This window comes from Salvelinus sp. IW2-2015, linkage group LG32 (assembly GCF_002910315.2).
Source record: "Salvelinus sp. IW2-2015 linkage group LG32, ASM291031v2, whole genome shotgun sequence".
Classification (NCBI taxonomy): Eukaryota; Metazoa; Chordata; class Actinopteri; order Salmoniformes; family Salmonidae; genus Salvelinus; species Salvelinus sp. IW2-2015.
The window spans coordinates 23,892,326-23,904,248 of NC_036871.1; the positions used below are offsets into that span (position 1 = coordinate 23,892,326).

The window sequence follows — 11,923 nt, forward strand, 5'->3', positions numbered from 1 at the left end:
GTACATTTTCACAACTCTTAGTACAAAACTCAAAAGGATTTCCCCAGGTACATGAACAATGAGAATATTTACCACAATTCCGATGAGAACCTTAGGCCAAATGCTCAAGACAGGCTTGTTGCAAACGAGCTCCTGCTAAACATTGTTTCTTTCATTTCTTTAAATTGTGAAATATGTCTCCAATGATCACACATGGGATCAAATTATGGAAATGTGATGTTCAGTCAATTTTAATGGGTAGTGAAAATGTATTGCCTACTGTGAAAACAGTGTAATGTACTGTAATTTACAGTGCCGTAGCATACTACAGTCAAAGGGAACTTTTTAAACATGTGTCTTACATTTTTTGCTATTGGAATAATTAGTTGTTAAAATAACTAAATTGAGACGATATCATTATGTTGTGTTTTGGTGATTAAACCAATGTGCTTATTATATTTCAACGGTTTTGAAATAAAAACCGTTTGAAATGTAAAACTGGRAACTCTTGCCTTACAAGAGTTACCAGTTTGGGTGTTTTATACTAAGAGTTTTGAAAATTCACCACATACTTGTGAAAATAGTACCAAAGCGATAAAAAAAAAAATACCCCTGAGATAAGTTTAAGTTACTGAAATGTATGTGGGAGTAGCCCTTTGTGTGTGTGTGTGTGCGTGCGTGGGTGGGTGGGTGTGTGGGTGTGTCTCGTGTACCTGAAGGAGAGGAGCGGGTGACGTTCACTGTGTGAGTGCAGTGCTCCAGATAGACTGGCAGCAGGATGAGACTCAGAGGAACCACTACCAGGCCCTGCTCACTGTCATCAGGACTGTCCAGCTCATGGAGGGCTCCAGCATCATGACCACCTGTTGCCTCCCTGCTGGTAACACAGGAGGGTCTGCGTCCCAAATGGCACCTTATCCCTTTATTGTGCACAACTTTTGACCAAAGACCTATGGGCCTTGGTCAAAAGTAGTACTTTAAATAGGGTGCCATTTGGGATGCATACAAGGGTTAGCCTAGTGGCAAGAGTGAGGGCAGAAGCAAGAGGAGGAAGTGGGAGCTCAAAGATAAGTACCAGTACTCTCCTCAGAAAGTTGAGTTCTGTTACCTTTGGGTCCAGCACTGGCCCCCTCCCAGTCCTGCCCATCCTCCCATCCAAGAGCCTGCCCAGCCTGGACATCAAGAGAAAGAAAATGCCCTGGATGTACATGGCCAAGCAGAAATTATACCAGGTGGGTGTTAAACCTTTGACTGCAATATGTGCTTGACTGCAAAGTGATAACATGGACAGTCATGTATTTTCTATACTTTTTCCTCACCCCTTGATTACAAACTCATGTATTCAGTGTCAGTACAAGGTTATCKCTTTCTGGGTCCCACCTACAATGCATTTCTGGATAAAGACAAACTAACTTCTAATCTGATTTTTAGAATAGAGGAATTTGGAAACAGCTACGCCAGATCGTCCTGTAGTTTTACTCCTCTGTTGATTTCTCTCAGTTCACTCAGAATGAGGTCACGGGGAAAGAGAGTCGTGGAGTGACAGCGCCCTCTAGTGCTCCCACTGCTCCAGAGCAGCAGGTGGGAAGGACGAGGGAGGCTCTGGCTCACTGGCAGGCCTGTACTGAGCCTCTCACTGAGGAGACCTGAGCCCTGCTGCCCTTAGAGGACGTCAGGATGGAAGGCTTAATCCACCTGCACTACAGGAATACCAGTAAGAAAATAATGAGTGCCATTTGGTTGTAGTAGAAGTACTCTACGGACAAAAGTTGTACCGAATAATGCAAGGATACGACAGAAAGTTGTAATTGTGGATCTTCTCCTCAGATCTGTACGACCTTCCATTTCAAACCTTGGCTTTGAAGTACCCCAAGATGGCTGTGGAGGAGATCAGTAAAACTCATAGTCTCTACTGTGACTGGAAGCCAGTACAGGGTATGACAGAAATTACATTAAAACTGTTCCTATCAGATTCAATGATAAGTCAATGAAACATACCATACTGTAAAAATGTGTCCTTTAGAGAAGCCCGTGGTGACATCCACCAGTAGTCCGGTTAAGAAGGACCACAGCTTTGCCCAAAGATAATCCATGAGACCAAGGTATTTAGGGAAGATGAAAAGTCCCGCCAACCTGGACTTCTTCAAGCGTTACCTGAAGGCCTATGATGCTCACGGAGCTCTGAAGTTCTACCAAGAGGTGGACAAGTTGCAGAACAGACCACCTTCGCCTCCAGAAGACCAAAATCAACAGCATTGTGGCCCGCTTCTTCAGATGATCAGACCTTGGTAACCAGTGGTGGAAAATGTACCCAAATGTCCTACTTGAGTAAAAGTAAAGATACTTTAATAGAAAATGACTAAAATAAAAGTTAAATCACCCAGTAAAATACTACTTGAGTAAAAGTCTAAAAGTATTTGGTTTTAAATATACTTAATATGAAAAGTAAATGTAATTACAAAAATATACTTAAGTATCAAAAGTAAAAGTAAGTTCAAATTCCTTCTATTGGGGCGGCAGGTAGCCTAGTGGTTAGAGTGTACGGCCAGTAACCGAAAGGTTGCTAAATCAAATCCCCGAGCTGACAAGGTAAAAAAAAATCTGTCCTTATGCCCCRGAACAAGGCAGTTAAACCCACTGTTCCCCAGTAGGCTGTCATTGTAAATAACAATTCGTTCTTAGCTGACTTGCCTAGTTAAATAAAGGTTACWTTTTTTTTTAAACAGACMGCACCATTTTCTTGTTTTTTAAATGTATGGATAGCCAGGGGCACACGCCAACACTCAGACAATATTTACAAACAAAGCATGTGTGTTTGGAGAGTCTGCCAGATCAGAGGCAGTGGGAATGACCAGGCATGTTTTCTTGATAAGTACATGAATGGACCATTTTCCTTTCCTGCTAAACATTCAAAATGTAACGAGTACTTTTGGGTGTCAGGCGAATTGTATGGAGTAAAAAAGTACATTATGTTCTTTAAGAATGTAGTGAACTAAAAGTAGTCAAAAATATAAATAGTAAAGTACAGATATCCCAAAAAACTACTTTTTACTTAAGTACTTTACTGTACTGTTGGTAACCACACTGAATAGATAATATAATAGTTTGCCCTCTGACAAGGAAATTAATTTCCTGCTTTAAGCATGATAACAACATCCCAGGAGCGCGCACCCCTTTTTCCTGGATTTTGTCATTGTCAATGGTTTTGCCAAAGGAGTGATATGAGGTAGGCTATGGTCTTTTCTCCTTTCGGCAAAAGTTTGTCATCTCTCCTCCATGACCCAGCAACCGATTAATGGTTGAGTGCATAGAGATTCATCTTTGTATCAGTGCCATTATAGTGTTCAGAGACAGACAATCTCCATTTTAAAGTAGTCAATTTTCTTCATTGGCTGATTGCTTCCAACTCATATCTCCACCCAGTTGACTACTTTAAAAATGGTGGAAGCCCTCAATGGCAATGTACATGCTAAAACGGGTTATAGCCATGATGAGTCCAATCTCTCTCTCTCTCTCTCTCTCTCTCTCTCTCTCTCTCTCTCTCTCTCTCTTTATCTCCTCTCTCTCTCTCTTCTCTTCAATTCAATTCAATTCAATTCAAGGGGCTTTATTGGCATGGGAAACATGTGTTAACATTGCCAAAGCAAGTGAGGTAGATATATACAAAAGTAAATAAACAATAAAAATAACAGTAAACATTACACATACAGAAGTTTCAAAACAATAAAGACATTACAAATGTTATATTTATATATACAGTGTTGTAACAATGTACAAATGGTAAAAGCACACAAGTTAAAAAAAAAACATAAATATGGGTTGTATTTACATGGTGTTTGTTCTTCACTGGTTGCCCTTTTCTTGTGGCAACAGGTCACAAATCTTGCTGCTGTGACGGCACACTGTGGATTTCTCCCAGTAGATATGGGAGTTTATCAAAATTGGATTTGTTTTCAATCTTGTGGATCTGTGTAATCTGAGGGAAATATGTTCTCTCAATATGGTCATACATTGGGCAGGAGGTTAGGAAGTGCAGCTCAGTTCCACCTCATTTTGTGGGCAGTGTGCACATAGCCTGTCTTCTCTTGAGAGCCATGTCTGCCTACGGCGGCCTTTCTCAATAGCAAGGCTATGCTCACTGAGTCTGTACATAGTCAAAGCTTCCTTAAGTTTGGGTCAGTCACAGTGGTCAGGTATTCTGCCACTGTGTACTCTCTGTTTAGGGCCAAATAGCATTCTAGTTTGCTCTGTTTTTTTGTTAATTTCTTCCAATGTGTCAAGTAATTATCTTTTGTTTTCTCATGATTTGGTTGGGTCTAATTGTGCTGTTGTCCTGGGGCTCTGTGGGGTGTGTTTGTGTTTGTGAACAGAGTCCCTAGGACCAGCTTGCTTAGGGGACTCTTCTCCAGTTCATCTCTCTGTAGGTGATGGCTTTGTTATGGAAGGTTGGGAATCGCTTCCTTTTAGGTGGTTGTAGAATTAACGGCTCTTTCTGGATTTTGATAATTAGTGGGTATCGGCCTAATTCTGCTCTGCATGCATTATTTGGTGTTCTACGTTGTCTCTCTCTCTCTCTCTCCTCTCTCTCTCTCTCTCTCTCTCTCTCTCTCTCTCTCTCTCTCTCTCTCTCCTCTCTCTCTCTCTCTCTCTCTCTTCTCTCTCTCTCTCTCTCTCTCTCTCTCTCTCTCTCTGTCAAGTGGTCGAGGAGTGGTCAATTCCTTAGTAGACAAACGGTGATGGTCCTCCCTTACTCGATAGCCTCCTTTTGGAGGCTATCGAGTAAGGTAAACAAGTGAATCCTACTGCGGAAGAGTTTTGATATCTTCCACACCCCTTTTGTATCAGACATAGGCTATTGTCAGAGAAAAGCATGCACACATTTAAAAACTATATTCTCCTTTGATTATATACAAAATGTCTTTCACAACTAACTTAATTTGTTTATCACTTTACACATTTGTTGGGTCCACCCCTGTAAAACATAATTTGCTCATTTCATTACAGGCCATTTTTGTTCTCTCCTCGCTGCCTCTCCACGATTGCCATTGACTTTTTTCCAAAAGGAGGCAAGAGAGGACYGAGGAGAAAGAACGCAGAAGTTGAGCAAATCTATTTGAGAAAATACATGTTTCTACTTGACATTGCCACTTCTGTAAGTTCTGAAGGCAAGGGGAGAGTATTCGTATAAATAGATCATTCTCACGAAACTGTCCCCAATCTTTTTTCTTCAAATTTGAAAAAATTACTGAGATTAGGATCTGTACATTATTTCATAATCAGTTTTTTWAAATCAGATATGCATTTGACCAACATCTTCACAAAAGTAGCATTACTGCAACAGTTTGACATCCAATAAAGTAATAAATAAATTCATATTTCAAATATTTTTTAAAGATTTCACTAGGGGAGCAAAGGCCTGAGTTAAACATAACACTGAAAATATGTATATTTCAAATGAAATTTTACAATTATAAAAATTTAAAAAATGACTTTTCCCAATTTGAGCTATTTACCTGTCTCGGTAATGAGAAGGCCAAGTGGGGTAAAGGGGGTGTTCGAGAAGAAGAATCTCATTCTGAAGAGAATACATTTACTTAACTTGCTCATCTAAGGACTAATCCTTTACTCTAAAGATGCATCATGGGTGAATACAACTTTATTTWAAAAATGTAGTGGATTTCACACAGGAACTTGAAAGTGTTACATAATGAGATGTGTCCACAGACACTGTACATAATAAATATAGTTTAATGTAAACTTTGACTAGTATATCATTATGATTTATGGACAAACTACAGCAATGTCTTGTTCAAATAAGTTAGGTTTTTCGAAATATTATSTTTTATAAAATGACCCAAGAATTTCATCCGGACACATTTTGGTAATGAGAATTTAAGGTGAAAATGTAGAAAATTCAAGCGAAAAGTTAGCATTTATTTAAAGTAAGACACTTTCCCAAAAACTAGACATCTTAGTCCTCAGAATGATAGTTGATTTTTACAGATGCATCATGGTTTTGTAACTCAATTTGCTAGAGACAACTTAAAACTGGTTTCATGAGAATCACCACTGGTAAGCTGTTTTTTGTCTTGACGGTGCCCGTAGCCTCGACATATTTGCAGACATGATGTAGGATACCTATACCAATTCCACCGTTATTTTGTTAAATGCCCAATGCTGCCATTATTATATCAATATCAAATCATTAATGGGTAACAAGTACCTTCCCATTGGGCACACCATATTTCAACATGMAAATTTGGGTAATATTTGGATGATGTTGATCAATGAGATTTCAACCTTTATTTGCCCACTCAAAAAGACAGCCAACATTTATTTTTTATTTTTGTACTATCGAGTTCGAGAACTATACTATACTAATAATAAAATACATTTAAAACGTTGGAGTGAGGTTGAGAACACGTGATCTTATTTGACCAAAACACTCCATGAATTCAACAGGGATTATTGCCAATCCATGAAGTGTGTTGATTAGATGTTTAGAAACTATCAACCAGGACCTTTCTGATGTTGCACAGTCTTGAAAAACACCCTGATATTTATAGTACAATTCTACTAATGATGGAGATGATTGTGGACTATAGGAAAAAGAGGACCGAGCACGCCCCCATTCTCATCAATGGGGCTGCAGTGGAGCAGGTTGAGAGCTTCAAGTTCCTTGGTGTCCACATCACCAACAAACTAACATGGTCCAAGCATACCAAGACAGTCGTGAAGAGGGCACYACAAYACCTATTCCCCCTCAGGAGACTGAAAAGATTTGGCATGGGTCTTCAGATCATCAAAATGTTCTACAGCTGCACCATCGAGAGCATCCTGACTGGTTGCATCACTGCCTGGTATGGCAACTGCTCGGCCTCCGACCGCAAGGCACTAGGGCCAAGCTTCCTGCCGTCCAGGACTTCAATACCAGGCGGTGTCAGAGGAAGGCCATAAAAATTGTCAAAGACTCCAGCCACCCTAGTCATAGACTGTTCTCTCTGCTATTGCACAGCAAGTGMTACCGGAGCGRCATGGCTAGGTCCAAGAGGCTTCTAAACAGCTGCTACCTCCAAGGCATAAGACTCCTGAACATCTAATCGAATGGCTACCCAGGCCATTTGCATTGCCCCCCCTCCACCTTCTGCACCGCTGCTATTCTCTGTTGCTATCATCTATGCATAGTCACTTTATTAACTCTACCTACATGTACATGTTACCTCAACTAACCGGTGACTGCGCACATTGACTCTGTATCGGTACCCCCCCCTGTATATAGTCTCGCTATTGCTATTTTACTGCTGCTCTTTAATTACTTGTTACTTTTATCTCTTCTTCTTATCCATATTTTTTTTAACTGCATTGTTGGTAATGGGCTCGTAAGTAAGCATTTCACTTTAAGGTCTACACCTATTGTATTCGGCGCATGTGACTAATAAGACTTGATTTGATTTAATGGTGCAAAATGTATCTTCCAGACTTAGGCTCTATACTACTGTTGGCTATGCTACTGTTGGCATAAACCTGTCCATGTAAAAAATKATTTGTTGTCAAAGTCAGGAATGGTTGAATGGCGCTGGAATGGATAGCAGCCATGTAATGGGCTCCTGACCAATTCTGTTAGTGTTTTTTGTTGTTGTTGCTGATCATAACATTATGTACCAAAGAAAGTTTCTGCCATTGTTCCCTATGACCGAAAAGAGCTTCTGGACATCAGAACAGCAATCACTAACCTCGATTTGGATGAAGATTTCTACTTCAATGAGTCGGAGGCGCAAGACGTACGACTCACACTGGACCAGGCCCTAATCCCAAAGACTCGGAAGAGGAGAAAGGTGGCGTAAGAGAGGCAGACGTGCAGGCACCCTGACGAAACTACATTGGCAAGTACATAAACCACCTCTACCCTCCGTTCTATTGTCAAACGAACTATCACTGGAGAACAAACTGGATGAGCTCAGTTTGAGACTATTAATGGGACCTGAACTGCAATATCTTATGCTTTTCGGGGGCGTGGCTGAACAATGTACAGTACATCTAGGTTGCTTTTTCTATGCATCGGTAGGACAGAATGGCAGCGCCGAGTAAGCTCAAGACAGAGGTGTGCTTCTTAACAGCTGGTGCGCGATCTCTAATATTAAGGAAGTCTCGAGGTTCTGCTCACCTGAGTTAGAATACCTCATGATAAGCTGTAGACCATATTATTTACCAAATGAGTTCTCAGCTACACTCAGTGTACAAAATCTCTTTCCATGACAGACTGACCAGGTAAAAGCTATGATCCCTTATTGATGTCACGTGTTAAATCCAATTCAATCAGAAGGGGAGGAGACCAGTTAAAGAAATATTTTTAAGCCTTGAGGCATCGATTTTGTATGTGTGCCATTCAGAGGGTGAACTGGCAAGACAAAAGAGTTAGTGCTTTCAAAGTATTCATACCCTTTGACTTATTCCACATTTTGTTTTGTTAGCCTGAATTCAAAATAAATTAAATACATTTKTCATCCATCTACACACAATACCCCATAATGACAAAGTGAAAATGTTTAGAAATGTTTGCACATTTATTGAAAATGTAATTTACATATGTTTTCACACCCCTGAGTCAATACTTTGTAGAAGACCTTTGGCAGCGATCACTGAGTAAGTCTATGAAGAGCTTTCCACACCTGGATTGTGCAACATTTGCCCATTAGTATTTTCACAATTCTTCAAGCTCTGTCAAATTGGTTGATCATTGCTAGACAACCAATTTTTTAGGTCTTGCCATGGATTTTCAAAGTAGATTTAATTCAAATCTAACTCTGCCATTCAGGAACATTCACCGACTTCTTGGTAAGCAACTCCAGTGTAGATTTGGCCTTGTGTTTCAGGTTACTATCCTGCTGAAAGGTGAATTCATCTCCCAGTGTCTGGTGGAATGCAGACAACCAGGTTTTCCTCTAGGATTTTGACTGTGCTTKGCTCCATTCCGTTTATTTATCCTGAAAAACTCCCCAGTCCTTAACGATTACAAGCATATCCATAACATGATGCAGCCACCACAATTTTTTGTTGTTGTACTTTTACCCGTTTTTCTCCGCATTTTAGTGATATTTAATTGGTAGGTCTTGTCCTATCTCTGCAACTCCCCTACAGGCTCAGGAGAGGCGAACGTTGAGAGCCATGCGRCCTCTGAAACACAACCCTGCCAACACGACCCTYCCATGCCGCACTGCCATGCTGCTTCTTGACACACTGCTTGCTTAACCCGGAAGCCAGCTGAACCAATGTGTCYGAGGAAACACCATCCAGCTGGCGACCGTAGTCAGCTTGCAGGCGCCRGGCCCGCCACAAAGATTCGCTAGAGCACGATGGGACAAGGAAATCCTGGCAGGCCAAACCCTCCCCTAACCCGGACGATGCTGGGCCAARTGTGGGTCACCCAGTCACGGCCGGCTGTGACACAGCCTGGGATCGAACCTTGGTCTGTAGTGACGCTTCAGACKTCTGCGCTACTCGGGAGGCCCCATCAGCCACCCCAATGCTTGAAAATATGGAGAGAGGTACTCAGTAATAATTTATGTTGGATTGGATTTGCCCCAAACATAACTTTTTACCCTGAATATAAAGTGTTAATTACTTTGCCACATTTTATGCAGTATTACTTTAGTGCCTTGTTGCAAACAAGATGCATTTTTTTGAATAMTTTTATTCTATACAGGCTTAATTCTTCTCACTCTTTCAATTTTGTTAGTAATGTAGAGTAACTACAATGTTGTTGATCCATCCTCAGTTCTCCAATCACAGCCATTAAACTCTGTTTTAAAGCAACCATTGGCCTCATGGTGAAATCCCTGAGCGGTTTCCTTCTTCTTCAGCAATTGAGTTAGGAAAGACACCTGCATCTTTGCAGTGACTGCATATTCATACAGCATCCAAAGTGTAATAAATAACTTCACCATGCTCAAAYGGGTATTCAAAGGCAGCTTTTTTGTTTTTTTTACCCAGCTACCAATAGGTGTCCTTCTTTGCAAGGCATTGGAAAACCTCTCTGGTCTTTGTAATTGAATCTGTGTTTGAAAGTCACTGCTTGACTGAGGGACCTTACATATAATTGTATGTGTGGGGTACAGAGATGAGGTAGTCATTTAAAAATCATGTTAAACACTATTATTGCACACAGAGTGAGTCCATGCAACGCATGTGACTTGTTAAGCCAATTGCTACTCCTGAACTTATTTAGGCTTTCCATAAAAGTGTTTCAATACAACGTCAACAGTGAAGAGGCGACTGGGATGCTGGCCTTCTAGGCAGAGTTCCAAAGAAAAAGCCATATCTCAGACTGGCCAATAAAAATAAARGATTATGATGGCCAAAGGGACTGGACAGAGGAACTCTGCCTAGAAGGCCAGCATCCCAGAGTCGCGTCTTCAGTGTTGACGTTGAGACTGGTGTTTTGCGGGTACTATTAAATGAAGCTGCCAGTTGAGGACTTGTGAGGCGTCTGTTTCTCAAACTAGACACTCTAATGTACTTGTGCACCGGGGCCTCCCACTCCTCTTTCTATTCTGGTTAGAGACAGTTTGTACTGTTCTGTGAAGGGAGTAGTACACAGCGTTGTACCAGATCTTCAGTTTCTTGGCAATTTCTCACATGGAATAGCCTTCATTTCTCAGAACAAGAATAGACTGARGAGTTTCAAAAGAAAGTTATTTGTTTCTTGCCATTTTGAGCCTGTACTCGAACCCGCAAATGCTGATGCTACAGATACTCAACTAGTCTAAAGAATGCAAGTTTTATTGCTTCTTTAATCAGGACAACAGTTTTCAGCTGTGCTAACATAATTGCAAAAGGGTTTTCTAATGATCAATTAGCCTTATAAAATGATAAACTTGGATTAGCTAACACAACGTGCTATTGGAACACAGGAGTGATGGTTGTTGATAATCGGACTCTGTACACCTATGTAGATATTTCATAAATAATCAGCTGTTTTCCAGCTACAATTGTCATTTACAACATTAACAATGTCTACGCTGTAATTCTGATCAATTTGATGTTATTTTAATGGACAAAAAAAGGAAACTTCTAAGTGACCACAAACTTTTGAACGGTAGTATATTTTTGTTCAGTGTATAAAGCATGATGATGACATGTTTAAGCCACTGCAAAATGGTTCTCAAACTCAAAGCAATTAAGATCATTGAGTGAGCATTTGTGAAGTACTATCTCGAAGTGAGTGAGACCATGTACAGTGCATTCGGAAAGTATTCAGACCCTATGACTTTTTACACATTTTTAAGTACAGCCTTATTTTAAAATTGATTAAATATACTTTTTTCCCTCAATCTACACACAATACCCCATAATGACAAAGCGAAAAAGTTTGGAATGTAGTAAAAAATATTTGCATAAGTATTCAGACCCTTTGCTATGTAACTAGAAATATAGCTCAGGTGCATCCTGTTTCCATTGATCATCCTTGAGATGTATCTAACAACTTGATTGGAGTCCACCTGTGGTAAATTCCATTGATTTGACATATTTGGAAAGGCACACACCTGTCTATATAAAAGTCCCACAGTTGACAGTGCATGTCAGAGCAAAAACCAAGCCATGGGTCAAAGGAATTGTCGGTAGAGCTCAGAGACAGAATTGTGACGAGCACAGATCTGGGGAAGGGTACCAACATTTGTTTGCAGCATTGAAGGTCCCCAAAAACACAGTGGTCTCCATCATTCTGAAATGGATTGAAGTTTGGAACCTCCAAGACTCTTCCTAGAGCTGGCCGCCCGGCCAAACTGCGCAATCGGGGGAGAAGGGCCTTGGTCAGGGAGGTGACCAAGAACCCGATGGCACTCTGACAGAGCTCCAGAGTTCCTCTGTGGAGATGCGAGAACCTTCCAGAAGGACAACCATCTCTGCAGCACTCCACCAATCAGGCCTTATATGGTAGAAGTGG

General features: G+C 40.7%; 1 pseudogene; it reads left to right on the forward strand.

The window, feature by feature from the left end:
* Nucleotides 1-559: 559 nt before the first annotated feature.
* LOC111956362 (regulator of G-protein signaling protein-like) overlaps nucleotides 560-11,923 on the forward strand; it is a 26,155-nt pseudogene continuing 14,791 nt past the window's right edge.